This window comes from Pan paniscus, chromosome 15, assembly GCF_029289425.2.
Source record: "Pan paniscus chromosome 15, NHGRI_mPanPan1-v2.0_pri, whole genome shotgun sequence".
Taxonomy (NCBI): domain Eukaryota; kingdom Metazoa; phylum Chordata; class Mammalia; order Primates; family Hominidae; genus Pan; species Pan paniscus.
In genome coordinates this window covers 36233445-36249161 of record NC_073264.2, presented here as the reverse complement: position 1 = coordinate 36249161, position 15717 = coordinate 36233445, and the positions used below count along the sequence as shown (strand labels likewise).

At 45.4% G+C, this 15717-nt stretch overlaps 1 protein-coding gene and 1 long non-coding RNA gene across 7 annotated transcripts in view; one reads left to right on the top strand and one right to left on the bottom strand.

Annotated features, from left to right (window-relative positions):
- The window catches only part of BAZ1A (bromodomain adjacent to zinc finger domain 1A), a 223060-nt gene that overhangs the window by 44603 nt on the left and 162740 nt on the right, over positions 1-15717 (top strand). For 5 of the 6 annotated variants that reach the window (XM_034937427.4, XM_063596184.1, XM_063596183.1 and 2 more), the window contains 2 exons: positions 10885-12054; positions 12569-12710. The gene's annotated coding sequence lies outside the window, so the exon portion shown is untranslated. Of the gene's footprint in view, positions 1-10884; positions 12055-12568; positions 12711-15717 lie in introns of those variants that run through there. The other variant, XR_004666142.4, reaches the window with a different exon arrangement.
- LOC134728950 (uncharacterized) lies at positions 464-2600 on the bottom strand. Its single transcript, XR_010109796.1, has 2 exons — positions 2360-2600; positions 464-2310 (listed from the first exon to the last, which is right to left on the bottom strand). It is a non-coding gene; the product is annotated as an uncharacterized LOC134728950 (long non-coding RNA).

Here is a 15717-nt window from a genome sequence, read left to right as displayed (position 1 = left end):
CCACACCCAGCCCTGTAGATTTCTCATTGAGGGCATCTCCTGTGTAACTATTCATAAACTTAAAGATGATTACTAAAGCAACTTTCACCTTCCTCAGGTTAAATAAGCAATGTGCCTTTAAACTTTCCACATAAATTCTGTTTTCTAATTTTTTTTGTTGTTGTTGCTATTTGTGTTTTCTAATTTTTAATCCTTTGGTTAATCATGCCTCTGGATTTTTTCCCATTTTCTTCATCTCTTGAATTTAGAGCCCAGGATCTGATACAATACCCTAGTAAAGGGTTAATTCCTATTGCATAGATTTTCGATACCTGCCACAGACTTGAGGGCAGGTTGAGGGCAGATACTGTTTTATACTTTTCTAGTATCAGTAACTTTCTAGCATATGTAGGTGCTCAGTAAATTCTTACTGATTGATTGGTGTATCCCAGAATTGTTTTTGAGTTGTAAATCACAGTACCACTTTGCTGATTCATGTTTAATGTTTGCTTCACTATAAAAATTGTTTGTAAAGTAAAAAACAGCAAGGAACTCTACAAGTGGTGAACAATGGCTATAAATCATAGAACTATCTTTGTTTTTTGTGAAAAGTATTCTTACTTCAATTAGCAGTCTTTCTATTCCCGACCACCTATCCCAAAGGAATCATCATCAATAATGCCATCTCTGCATACAAAAGATATTCTTTAATTACGATGCTTAGCTGAGTTAGCATTTTTACTTTTTTTCCTTTTTCTATTCTTTTTTTTTTTTTTTTGAGACAGAGTCTCGCTCTGTCTCCCAGGCTGGAGTGCAGTGGCGCGATCTCTGCTCACTGCAAGCTCCGCCTCCCGGGTTCACGCCATTCTCCTGCCTCAGCCTCCCGAGTAGCTGGGACTACCGGCGCCCGCCACCACGCCTGGCTAATTTTTTTTTAATTTTTAGTAGAAACAGGGTTTCTCCGTGTTAGCCAGGATGGTCTCGATCTCTTGACCTCGTGATCCGCCCACCTCGGCCTCCCAAAGTGCTAGGATTACAGGCGTGAGCCACCGTGCCCGGCCTATTCTTTTTTTTTTTTTTTTTTTTTTTTTTTAGTACCATTTGCTGTTGAAGCATTTTTACTTTTTTTTTTTTTTTTTTTTTTTTTTTTTTCTTTTTTATTGATCATTCTTGGGTGTTTCTCGCAGAGGGGGATTTGGCAGGGTCACAGGACAATAGTGGAGGGAAGGTCAGCAGATAAACAAGTGAACAAAGTTCTCTGGTTTTCCTAGGCAGAGGACCCTGCGGCCTTCCACAGTGTTTGTGACCCTGGGTACTTGAGATTAGGGAGTGGTGATGACTCTTAACGAACATGCTGCCTTCAAGCATCTGTTTAACAAAGCACATCTTGCACCGCCCTTAATCCATTCAACCCCGAGTGGATACAGCACATGTTTCAGAGAGCACAGGGTTGGGGGTAAGGTCACAGATCAACAGGATCCCAAGGCAGAAGAATTTTTCTTAGTACAGAACAAAATGAAAAGTCTCCCATGTCTACCTCTTTCTACACAGACACGGCAACCATCGGATTTCTCAATCTTTTCCCCACCTTTCCCCCCTTTCTATTCCACAAAACCGCCATTGTCTTCATGGCCCGTTCTCAATGAGCTGTTGAGTACACCTCCCAGATGGGGTGGTGGCCGGGCAGAGGAGCTCCTCACCTCTCAGTAGGGGCGGCCGGGCAGAAGCGCCCCTCACCTCCCGGACGGGGTGGCTGGCCGGGCGGGGGGCTGACCCCCCCCACCTCCCTCCCGGATGGGGCGGCTGGCCGGGCGGGGGGCTGACCCCCCACCTCCCTCCTGGACAGGGCGGCTGGCCGGGCAGAGGGGCTCCTCACTTCCCGGTAGGGGCGGCCGGGCAGAGGCGCCCCTCACCTCCCGGACAGGGTGGCTGGCCGGGCGGGGGGCTGATCCCCCCACCTCCCTCCGGACAGGGCGGCTGGCCGGGCGGGGGGCTGACCCCCCCACCTCCCTCCCGGACGGGGCGGCTGGCCGGGTGGGGGGCTGACCCCCCCCACCTCCCTCCCGGACGGGGCGGCTGGCCGGGCGGGGGCCTGACCCCCCCACCTCCCTCCCAGACAGAGCGGCTGGCCGGGCAGAGGGGCTCCTCACTTCCCAGTAGGGGCGGCCGGGCAGAGGCGCCCCCCACCTCCTGGACAGGGCGGCTGGCCGGGCGGGGGGCTGATCCCCCCACCTCCCTCCTGGACGGGGCGGTTGGCCAGGTGGGGGGCTGATCCCCCCCACCTCCCTCCCGGACGGGGCGGCTGGCCGGGCGGGGGGCTGACCCCCCCACCTCCCTCCCGGACGGGGCGGCTGGCCGGGCGGGGGGCTGACCCCCCCACCTCCCTCCCGGACGGGGCGGCTGGCCGGGCAGAGGGGCTCCTCACTTCCCAGTAGGGGCGGCCGGGCAGAGGCACCCCACGCCTCCCGGATGGGGCGGCTGGCCAGGCGGGGGGCTGAACCCCCTACCTCCCTCCCGGACGAGGCGGCTGGCCGGGCAGAGGGGCTCCTCACTTCCCGGTAGGGGCGGCCGGGCAGAGGCGCCCCTCACCTCCCGGACGGGGCGGCTGGCTGGGCGGGGGGCTGACCCCCCCACCTCCCTCCCGGACGAGGCGGCTGGCCGGGCAGAGGGGCTCCTCACTTCCCGGTAGGGGCGGCCGGGCAGAGGCGCCCCTCACCTCCCGGATGGGGCGGCTGGCCGGGCGGGGGGCTGACCCCCCCACCTCCCTCCCGGACGAGGAGGGAGGACGCTCCTCACTTCTCAGACGGGGTGGCTGCCGGGCGGAGGGGCTCCTCACTTCTCAGACGGGGCGGTTGCCAGGCAGAGGGTCTCCTCACTTCTCAGACAGGGCGGCCGGGCAGAGACGCTCCTCACATCCCGGACGGGGCGGCAGGGCAGAGGTGCTCCCCACATCTCAGACGATGGGCGGCCGGGCAGAGACGCTCCTCACTTCCCAGATGTGATGGCGGCCGGGAAGAGGCGCTCCTCACTTCCTAGATGGGATGGCGGCCGGGCAGAGACGCTCCTCACTTTCCAGACTGGGCAGCCAGGCAGAGGGGCTCCTCACATCCCAGACGATGGGCGGTCAGGCGGAGACGCTCCTCACTTCCCAGACGGGGTGGCTGCCAGGCAGAGACTGCAATCTCGGCACTTAGGGAGGCCAAGGCAGGCGGCTGGGAGGTGGTTGTAGCGAGCCGAGATCACGCCACTGCACTCCAGCCTGGGCGCCATTGAGCACTGAGTTAACGAGACTCCGTCTGCAATCCCGGCACCTCGGGAGGCCGAGGCTGGCGGATCACTCGCGGTTAGGAGCTGGAGACCAGCCCAGCCGACACATCGAAACCCCGTCTCCACCAAAAAAATACGAAAACCAGTCAGGCGTGGTGGCGCGCGCCTGCAATCGCAGGCACTCGGCAGGCTGAGGCAGGAGAATCGGGCAGGGAGGTTGCAGTGAGCTGAGATGGCAGCAGTACCGTCCAGCTTCGGCTCGGCATCAGAGGGAGACCGTGGAAAGAGGGGAGAGGGGAGAGGGGAGAGGGGAGAGGGGAGAGGGGAGGGGGGGAGGGGAGAGGGGAGAGGGGAGAGGGGAGAGGGAGCTCTATCTACCACACAGTCTTGGGTGCAAAGTCCCTACTTTTTGTATTTCCTTCTTTCTGAGTTACTGTGGTAGGCTGCATCTAAAATGACTCCTAAGCACCGCACCTTCTGGTTTTCACATCCTTGTGTAATTTCCTCCTCTTGTGCTTGGGCCGGACCTAATGACCTCTTTCAAAAGAATAGAATATGGCAAAGTGACAGAATGTCACATCTGAGATTAGGTTACAAAAGACTGTGACTTTCATCTTCCTCTCTCTCTTGCGCTCTCACTTGCTCATTCCAATGTAGGAAATTGCCATGTTGCAATTTCCAAAGGATAGGTCACAATCCAAAGGATAGGTCCATATGGCAGAAAAACGGAGGATAGCCTCTAGTTAACAGCCAGTGAGGAACGGAGGCCCTGAGTGCAACACCCTGATAGGGACTAAGTCCTACCAACATCAACACCTAGTCAAGCCTTAAGATGACTGCAGCACCTGCTCAACACCTTTTATACAGCCTTATGAGAAACCCAGAGCCAAGAGACCCAACTAAGCTTTGCCTAGCTTCCTTACTCATAGACTCTGTAAGAAAATAATTGTTTATTGCTTTAAGGCACCAAGTTTGGGGGTAATTTTTCATACAGCAAGAGATAACTAATATAGATTCTGTTTGATAAATATTAACTTACACCTAACTCAGATTTCACTCAAAGAAATTAATATGCATGTGAGAAGATATATTCTTTACCCAGCCACGGGAGGTATTGCCTAGGAAAAACTTAGATAGTTGCCAACCGATTGTGTCATAATCTCACTTCTGAGTTTAGAAATTAATATTAAAGGACTGTAGTTTCCAGTCAGACTTTTCCATTTAAAAACCATGAGCTTCTATTTTTACAAGTCATAGGTACTTAATTAGTTCTCCACTATTCTGTAAAATAATACACTCCTAGTTCTGTGATAACTCTGGTCAATTCTAGAAATAAGTATTCGTTAGTACAAATTACCAGAGCCTGTGGATTTGAATGTATCAATCTGTTTTATTAAGCAGGCCCCATTTTGTGAAACTCAGCTGGAAAACGACAGTCAACCTGACAATTCTCATAGATAGTTAATTTAAGAAATTCTTCTTCTTTTTTTTTTTTTTTTTTTTGATAGAGGGTCTTACTCTATTGCCCAGGCTGGAGTGCAGCAGCACAATCATGTCTCACTGCAGCCTCAGCCTCCGGAATAGCTGGAACTGCAGGTGCACACCACGATGCCCAGCTAATTTTTTTTTTTTTTTTTTTTTGAGACGGAGTGTCACTCTGTCGCCCAGGGTGGAGTACAGTGGCTCCATCTCGGTTCACTGCAAGCTCCACCCGCTGGGCTCACGCCATTCTCCTGCCTCAGCCTCCCGAGTAGCTGGGAATACAGGCACCTGCCACTACGCCCAGCTAATTTTTGTATATTTAGTAGAGACGGGGTTTCACCGTGTTAGCCAGGATGGTCTCGATCTCCTGACCTCGTGATCCACCTGCCTCGGCCTCCCAAAGTGCTGGGATTACAGATGTGAGCCACGGCGCCCGGCTGCCCAGCTAATTTTTAAATTTTTTTTGTAGAAACAGAGTTTCACGAAGTTGCCCAGGCTGGTCTCAAACTCCTGGGCTCGAGCAGTTTGCCCACCCCAGCCTCCCAAAGTGCTAGGATTACAGGTGTGAGCCACCACACCCGGCTAATTTTCTTTTTCTTTTTCTTTTTCTTTTTTTTTTTTTTTTTTGAGACAATCTCACTCTGTCACCTGGCTGGAGTTTAGTGGCACGATCTTAGCTCCCTGCAACCTCTGCCTCCTGAGTTCAAGTGATTCTCCTACCTCAGCCTCCTGAGTAGCTGGAATTACAGGTACACACCACCACGCCCAGCTAATTTTTGTATTTTTAGCAGAGACAGCGTTTCGCCATGTTGGCCAGGATGGTCTCTATCTCTTGACCTTGTGATCCACCCACCGCAGCCTCCCAAAGAGCTGGGATTACAGGCGTGAGCCACCATGCCCAGCCTAATTTTTTATTTTTTGTGAAGATGGGGTCTCTGTTGCCCGGGCTGGTCTCAAACTCCAGGGCTCAAGTGATCCTCCAGTCTCAGCCTCCCAAAGTGCTGAGATTACAGGCATGAGCCACTGTGCCCACCCAAAAAATTATTCTTAAGCTAGTGAGTACAAAAATGTTTCTTTATTATTTTTAAATCTATATATATGTTTTATGCAGTTTTTGTTATGTGTAATACATTTCATAATAAAAACAAGGTTTAAAAAAAACAAGCTTTCTGACTTGTTCTGATATTTAAGATTTTGGTAAAAAGTTTTAAGTTTTAAAGAGTGCATATGGGCTGGTCCGAGTGCAGTGGTTTATGACTAATTAATCACAACCAGTTACAGATTTCTTTGTTCTTTCTCTACTCCCACTGCTTCACTTGGCTAGCCTTTAGTAAATAAATAAATAAATAGAGTGCATATGGTAGTTAACCAAAAAAGGAGTGTTTTCTAAGCTTCCATTAAGTCTATCATACACTATCATTAATTCCCCTAAGACTGTGTCAAGTTACCTATTTACGAAGATCGATTGCTCAGATCCTCCAAAGTTCATTAATCCTTTAGTTTTGGATGATAAAGAGTGAAAAAACAAAAGTTAAAGAGAAGCCCACAGAACCAGAGAAAAAAAGAAGTTGCCTTCTTTCTCATCCTTCATAAACACCTGCCCACACAGGTTGATGTCCTTTTTCAAATGTTTAGTCAGACCCCAAGCACTACCTTTGACCCTGGTATTACAAGTCCCACTCTGCCTTTACTACTCATATCTGAACTTTTAATATCTAATTACAATATTCAGTGAACTGATATTACATGCTACCATTTTTAAGTTTGGAATTAAACTTGGAATTATATTGACAAATCTGGTTTGTTTTAGAACTTAATACGATTTAGAACTTTTGTTTATTATGTTTTATAAATTAAATGCCATTTTTTACCTTTTAAAATTATCTTCCTATTTTATTCATTCAGCAAATATTTATATACCTATAGTAAAAGTATATAAACCTGATATATAGTAATATATCCAGAAATGTTCAGGATAGAAATGCAGTAGTGAACAGACAAGCAAGCTTGTAGTCTTTAAATAAATTACCAACTGTAATGCTGTTTGACATTATGTTTTTAAATAATGCATAACCTATTGTTATCAGGGAGTTATACATACCTATGTATTACCATATATCTTCCAATATAGGCTTGTAATAAAGTCAGTATACTCACGTTCTCTTTTCTAAGCATGTCTTAACAGGTTAAACCACACAACCGTGATATTTGTATATTATATAATTAACATCTTAAATAACAGCTTTGAAATTTCTTAGTGATAGATTGCACTGCACTAAAATTTGAGACAGGGCCAGGCATGGTAGCTCACCCCTATAATCCCAGCACTTTGGGAGGCCAAGGTGGGCGGATCACCTCAGGTCAGGAGTTTGAGACGAGCCTGGCCAACATGACAAAACCCTATCTCTACTAAAAATACAAAAATTAGCCTGGCATGGTGGCACACACCTGTAATCCCTGCTACTCAGGAGGCTGAGGCAGGAGAATCACTTGAACCAAGGGCGGAGATTGCAGTGAGCCGAGATTGCACCACTGCACTCCAGCCTGGACGACAGAGCAAGACTCTGTCTCAAAAAATAAATAAATAAAAATTGAGGCAGATACACTTTGTATCATACACATTAAAACAGGAGAGGATTAACCCTCATCACACATATACTCAAGTCAAAGTTAATACCACTTGGTTTTCTTTTTCTTTGTTTTAGTAAAAATTAGACAGTTTACAATTAAAGAAACTATCTTTGAGAACCTGATCTTTCAGTCTATGGATATTTAATGAAAATAATGAAATTAGTTATCACCTTTGAAGAGGGGAGGATTCAGGGAAGAAAAACCAGTACCATCCATCTGTAATAGATTGCTTAATTGAAGATATTTAGCAAAAGCACACTGAAGACTAATAGAATTGCCCAAAGGTTTTTCTCCTCTTTGATCTACATATTGTGTCTCACATGACACAAGTGTGACACACCACCTCAAAAACAAACTTGCCCTTTCCATTCAAATACCAAACTGGCCAAGTAGGGTGGATAGAGTGCTGTGTCTCCTTCCTGGTACAGTGTGCCAGCAAGGAAAGTCTCTGTTATATAACTTCCTGCATCTTCAAAACAAAACAAGACTTCACGTAAGAGATATTACCACCCCTAGAAAAGTTCCACCCATCAGAATAGGAAATCCTCATCTGTTGCTGACAGCAGTGTCACAAAGGCCTTAAAAATGTTTAAATACCTTGACTAAACAGTTCAGTTTCTAAAAACTTAAGAAAATAATCGGATATTTGCAAAATGATTTCTGTATGATGGTTTACTACAGTGTTGTTTTATAATGGTAGTAAATTGGAAACCACCTAAACGTCCAGTAGCTGGAGATTGATTAGGTATAGGACATCCATATCCACTCCAGCCTGGGTGACAGAGCGAGACCTTGTCTTAACAAAAAAAAACACAAAAAGTAGACAGCTGCAACTTTGGATGGCCAAAGGCCTGGCAGTGACAGGAACAGCTACTTCAATCAAGAGAACAGAAAACTGAAAGCTGTAAATTACACATTTTCTATTCTGTGCTTTGCTTTCCAGGAAGTCACATGTTCATTAGACTCCTTTTTATTTACAAACTAGATAATACTTCTTTCCCACCTTATAATTACCTCCCAAAATACAGTCAACACAATGCTGTGCTTTGGCTACTTTGGCTAAGAATAATCCCAAATCAGCATTTTAAACCAACAGTATCAGACCAGATCAAGAGAGGTAAACTGATGTGTTCCAGCTCTCTGTTATGACCAAGCAGGAAGTTTCCGAGCAAACCTCCACTTCTCAGGAAGTTTACGTCAAACTTAGTATTTACATCCTGTTGAATATAGTCTTAATTTTTTTCTCAATTCTAGATACTATTTGAATTAAAATGTTGGAGTAATCTGTCCTCAAATTGTTTTTTTTTAGCTCTCAATAGACTATGTATATCTGTTCTAAGTGACACATGGAATACCTCCATGACTAATAGTGATAAAAGTTAAAGATTGTTTTTAGAATTAAGTACCTATAATTATAACTATTTATATCCCTATACATTATCTCTTATTCATTTGATCTCTCAAGTAGGTCCTTGTTAACTATGTTCTGATTAATTCATTATGCAGTTAGTATACTATATGCAAACAAATAAAACCCTCAGTGGAGCATCCTGATGTTTCTCTCCAGGACTGACCGTGTAATATTGACGTGGGAAAGGTGACACGATGCTGAGTCTGATACTTCTAGCAGCTGGCTGTATGACTTTGGCTAAGGCCCTTAACCTGCAGTTTTCTCACCTGAAAATGAGAGGGGTGGATTAAATGATCTTTAGTATATCTTCTGTGATCGTACTATGCAGGAGTGCCAATCTGTATCTTACATACAGTAAAGTCATACTTCATTATGTTTGTTTGTTTGTCTTTTGATACAGGGTCTCACTCTGTCACCAGGCTGGAGTGCAGTGGTACAATCATGGCTCACTGCAGCCTCAACCTCCCAGGCTCAAGTGATCCTCCCACCTCAGCCTACCAAGTAGTGGGGACCACAGGTGCATGCCAGCTAATTTTTTTTTTTTTAAGAGATGACGTCTCCTTGTTGCCCAAGCTGATCTCAAACTCCTGGACTCAAGCAATCCTCCTGTCTCTGCCTACCAAAGTGCTAGAATTATAGGCTTAAGCCACTGCTCCTGGCGTCATACTTCTTAAATTTAAAAAAAAAGACATATTCTAAGTGTAAGCCGTAGGACAAAAACTGTGCATCTTTGTAGTAGGTGTGCTAGTTAGGATTATGGTTGCAAGTAATAGAAATCTGAATGGATCTTGCTTAGATAATGAGGTGAATGTATTTTAAACACATAAAGGGTCTCACAGAACCCAAGGACACAAATTGAACTGGACATAAGGAGCCAGGAAGGTGAATGTCAAAGAGACTCTGTCTCATGTGTCCTCCTCCCTTTGTACATCAGCTTCATTCCACCTTCTCTCTGTCCATCAGGTTCTTCTGCTTCCCCAAACCACAAGATGGAAAATAGCTGCTGGCAGCTCTTCAGTTTACAAATTACAGTGTGGACACAGGAAGATAAATGGTTGTTTCTCAGTCCAAATGCCATGTCTCAGGAAAAGGCTCCAACTGGCCCACATTGGGGCAGATGTCCATCCCAGGACTTATCAACTGTCATCTATATTTGGGACAACCTCTATTGAAAATGATGATTTTCACTTCAATTCTGAGGAGTAGGCAGGAAAGGGAAATTTTTAGAAGGGGGATATAAGTAGAAAATCTAGGCTGGGGCCGGGCACGGTGGCTCATGCCTGTAATCCCAGCACTTTGGGAGGCCGAGGTGGGCGGATCACGAGGTCAGGAGTTCGAGACCAGCCTGACCAACATGGTGAAACCCTGTCTCCACTAAAAATAGAAAAATTAGCTGGGCGTGGTGGCACGTGCCTGTAATCCCAGCTACTCGGGAGGCTGAGGCAAGAGAGTCACTTGAACCCATGAGGCGGAGGTTGCAGTGGCTGAGATGGCGCCACTGTGCTCCAGCTGGGGCAACAGAGGACAGAGTGAGGCTCCGTTTCCAAAAAAAAAAAAAAAAAAAAAGAAAGAAAATCTAGGCTGGGCATGGTGGCTCACGTCTGTAATCCCAGCACTTTGGGAGGCCGAGGCAGGTGGATCACAAGGTCAGGAGATCAAGACGATCCTGGCTAACACAGTGAAACCCCGTCTCTACTAAAAATACAAAAAATTAGCTAGGCGTGGTGGCATGTGCCTTTAGCCCCAGCTACTTGGGAGGCTGAGGCAGGAGAATCACTTGAACCTGGGAGGTGGAGGTTGCAGTGAGCCAAGATTGTGCCACTGCACTCCAGCCTGGGCAACAGAGCCAGACTCCATCTCAAAAAAAAAAAAAAAAAGAAAAAAGAAAAGAAAATCTAATTGGGGTTCACACACTAAAATATCAGTGTTAATAGTATTTTTACATTTGGAAATAATTATAGATTCACAGGAAGTTGAAAAATTAGTGCAGAGAGGTTCTCTGTACCCTTCACCCAGTTTCTCCTAATGGTCATGTCTGACATAATTATAGTGCAATATCAGTTGTAAATTTTTTATTGAGAGTTGATTTTCATATTCTTTCCCTTTTATTGTAGCACATGTGCCTCACTCTTTATGGTAAACGTTTTACTGAAGAATAACATACAGAAAAGTGGACAAGTCTTGACTGCACAGCTCAATGAATTTCCATGAAGTAAATATACCCATATGATAATCCAGCTCAAGAAACAGAAAATCACTACCACCCCAGAAGACTGCCTTATACTACCATCTTTTAAGAGTGAATCACACATGGGGTACTCCTTGTATCTGGCCTCTTTCTTTCTTTTTTTTTTTTTGAATTATTATTTTTGTTTGAGATGGAGTCTCATTCTGTCACCCAGGCTAGAGTGCAGTGTCATGATCTCGGCTCACTGTAACCTCTGCCTCCCGGGTTCAAGCAATTCTCCTGCCTCAGCCTCCTGAGTAGCTGGGACTACAGGCGCCCGCCACCACGCCCAGCTGATTTTTGTATTTTTAGTAGAGACAGGGTTTCGCCACGTTGGCCAGGCTGGTCTCGAACTTCTGACCTCAGGTGATCCACCCACCTCGGCCTCCCAAAGTGCTGGGATTACAGGCGTGAGCCACTGCACTCGGCCTGTTTCCAGCCTTTGTTCAACATTATGTTTGTGAAGTTAATCTGTGTTGTTTTATGTAATTATAGTTCACTCATTCTTTCATGGGCTTAAATCTTTTTACAATAAAATTTTAAGAGAATAAAATGTAAAAAAAAAAAGCTCATGACATGCAATAAGCTGTACAATTTGATGCGTTTTGACACGTATACACCCATATCAGTACCACAGTCAAGATCATGAATATATGTATTTCCTCAAAATAGTCCATGAATTTTTTTTTTTTTTTTTTTTTGAGACAGAATCTCGCTCTGTCGCCCAGGCTGGAGTGCAGCACGCGATCTCGGTTCACTGCAACCTCCACCTCCCGGGCTCAAGCAATTCTCCTGCCTCAGCCTCCTGAGTAGCTGGGACTACAGGCGCGTGCAACCAAACCCCTGTAGTCCCAGCTAATTTTTTGTATTTTTAGTAGAGATGGGGTTTCACTGTGTTAGCCAGGATAGTCTTGATCTCCAGACCTCGTGATCTGCCCACCTCGGCTTCCCAAAGTGATGCGTCCATGAATTTTTTAAAACTAAAAATGGGACCTGGATAAAGCGAACATCTTAGGGCCATAATGACCTCCAGACCTTTTGCAGAAGGTTGGAATAGGTAATATTTATTTTCCCTGTTGTTAAGAAGACTTTAATGAGAAAAGTTTCTATTATATATCTTCTGTATTTTAAATTAGCCAACATTTGTACGCACATACAACAAACTGGACTAAATTTTGGGATTTACTCCAATAAGTACAATAATAGTGTTTAGAGAGCTATAGATAAGAGAATATTTGCTATATCAATCTTTTTTTACATGGCATTTTTTAAATATGCAGAATACTTTTGTTATAATGTACAGTTCTTCCATCTCCTTACTTATGTCATCACAGTGATTCATAGTTGAGGAATTATAAGAATAGAGGGGTCAAAAGACTGTAAAGTCAGAACAACAAGATTTTTGACAAGGAAGGAAGACATATTCTGGCAAACTTAACATTAATGCCAGGAACAAGTCTAGAATGGATTTTCATAGGTGATTTGAGAGTACTTAAGGAAAAGACATGATCATTTAGAGCCAGCCTAAGTTTACCAAAAACAGGTTAAGCCACACTAACTTTATTTTTCAGATAAGATTAGCATATTCGTAGTCTGGAAAATGCTATACAAAGAATGTGAAACATGAAACTACTTGTGGACCAAATGAAAAACTGTGGAGCAGATTATGATGCAGTTAGACCTTGCTTGAATGACTTTGACCCACAAAAGCAGGTAAATGTTCCCTTGGACTGAGGCTTTTGGTTACATTGCAAGGTTCTATCACGGGCTCTATTACATTTAACATTTTTAGTAATTATTTGGATGGAAAATCACATAAAATTAAGTTTGTAGATTACATGTAGTTGTTAAGGATTACTAATGTATTCATTGACACTAAAGAATTATTAGGTAAGCCTAATTGTAAAATTCAGTATGTAAGTTGGAAAATTAATAGTACAGGTCAGGCACAGTAGCTCACACCTGTAGTCCCAGCACTTTGGGAGGCCAAAGTGGGAGGATCCTTGAGCACAGGAGTTGGAGGCTGCAGTGAGCTATGATCACACCACTGCAATCCAGTCTGGATGGCAGAGCAAAACCATCTCTAAAAAAGCAAACAAACAATTGGTACAGTATATTTCAGGTAAATATGTCCTTCAGCAGTATGTGGAAAGGCAGGAATTATAGCTGACTATAATTTTAGGCTTCATTAATTAAAACTGAACCGAATGAACATTGTCCCTATCTATTCTTGCTTGGTCAGACCACACTATAATTTCAAAGAAACATTCGTAAGCCAAAGGTGTCTGTGTTAATCCATTTGCATTGCTATAAAGGAATACCTGGCCAGGCACCATGGCCCATGTCTGTAATCCCAGCACTTTGGGAGGATGAGGCAGGTGGATCACCTGAGGTGAGGCCTTCCAGACCAGCCTGACCAACATAGAGAAACCCTATCTCTACTAAAAGTAGAAAAGTAGCTGGACGTGGTGGTGCATGCCTGTAGTCCCAACTACTCGGGAGGCTGAGGCAGGAGAATCTCTTGAACCCGGGAGGCAGAGGTTATGGTGAGCCGAGATCACGCCATTGCAATCCAGCCTGGGTAACAAGAGCGAAACTCCGTCTCAAAAAAAGAAACAGAGAGAGAGAGGAAGAAAGAGAAGGAAGGAAGGAAGGAAAGAAAGAAAAGAAAGACAGACCTGAGGCTGGGATAACTTTATTTTATTTATTTATTTATTTATTTATTTGAGATAGAGTCTTGCTCTTGTCACCCAGGCTGGAGTGTAGTGGCATGATCTTGGCTCACTGCAGCCTCCCCTTCCAGGGTTCAAGCGCTTCTCCTGCCTCAGCCTCCCAAGTAGCTGGGATTACAGGTGCCCGCCACCACACCTGGCTAATTTTTGTATTTTTAGTAGAAACGGGGTTTCACCATGTTGGCCAGGCTGGTCTTGAACTCCTGACCTTATGGTCTGCTGACCTTATGGTCTGCCCACCTTGACCTCCCAAAGTGCTGGGATTACAGGTGTGAGCCACCGCGCCCGGCCTTGGGTAATTTTAATTTATAAAGAAATGAGATTTATTTTGGCTCATGGGTTCTGCAGGCTGTACAGGAAGCATGGTGCCAGCACCTGTTTCTACTGAGTGCTTCAGGAAGCTTATAGTCGTGGCTCATAATGCCAAGGGGAGCCAGCATGCTACATAGCAAGAGAGGGAAGAAGAAAGAGAGCGAGAAGGAGGAGGTTCCGGAAGGAGGTGGAGAGAGAAGGAGGCGAGTCTTGCTCTGTTGCCCAGGCTGGAGTGCAGTGGCACGATCTCAGCTCACTGCCTCCCACGTTCAAGTGATTCTCCTGCCTCAGCCTCCTGAGTAGCTGGGATTACAGGCACCCACCACTATGCCTGGCTAATTTTTTTGTATTTTTAGTAGAGATGGGGTTTCACCATGTTGGTCAGGCTGGTCTCGAACTCCTGACCTCAAGTGATCCACCTGCCTCGGTCCCCCAAAGTGCTGGGATTACAGGCGTGAGCCACCGCGCCTGGCCCCAGACTCTTTTAAAAACAATCAAATCTTGTGTGAACTCAGAGAACTCACTCATGACCAGGAGGAGGGCACCAATCCATGCATGAGGGTTCCACTCCCATGACCCAAACACCTCCCACCAGGCCCATCTCCAACACTGGAAGTCACATTTCAACATGAGATTTGACAAACATCTAAACTATATCAATATCCATAGAAGGCTAACCAGGATAATAGGACTTTGGAACTATGTCCTATGAAATTGCTAAAGAAATAGTTTTCTCCACAGAAGAAAAGCCAGGGGAGATGGGGTCAATATGTCTTCCAAAGTCTGAAGGAGAGTTATGTGGCAAATACCAAATTTACTATTTGTGACTTCAGAGGACAAAGCCTCTGGATCAATGTTCAGAAACTCCCGTGTAGACAAAGTTTATCTGAATATAAGTACATTCTAGCCATTAGGATTGTAGGCTGCATTTTTTTTTTTTTTTTCAAGACAGAGTCTAGCTCTGTCGCCCAGGCTGGAGTGCAGTGGTGCAATCTTGGCTCACTGCAACCTCCGCCTCCCAGGTTCAACAAATTCTCCTGCCTCAGCCTCCCAAGTAGCTGGAATTACAGGAGCCCACCACCATGCCTGGCTAATTTTTGTATTTTTAGTAGAGATGAAGTTTCACCATGTTGGCCAGGCTGGTCTCAAACTCCTGACCTCAAGTGATCCACCCGCCTTGGCCTCCCAAAGTGTATTTTTTTTTTTTTTTAAGCAGGGTCTCATTTTGTCACCCAGGCTGGAGTACAGTGGCATGATCTCGACTCACTGCAGCCTCAGCCTCCTGGGTTCAAGTGATCCTCTTGCCTTTTTACCCCAACCCACTTCCCTGACCCAAGTAGCTGGAACTACAGGCCCGCACCACCCTGCCTGGCTAATTTTTTGCATTTTTTTTAGAGAATGGGTTTCACCATGTTGGCTAGGCTCGTCTCAAACTCCTGAGCTCAAGCAATCCACTCACCTCAGCCTCCCAAAGTGCTGGGATTACAGGCGTGAGCCACTGTGCCCAGCCTAAAAAGATAATTTTAAAAGCATAGGAAATATGAGTCCTTAGCTCTATTATTGAAAGCCTCTATGACCTCCATGTTTGTGTTACAGAATTATCAGTTAAGCCACTATCGCATGGAAACACCAGATACAAATGTGAATTTAGTTAAAGAGTTGTGTGTTTGTGTGTG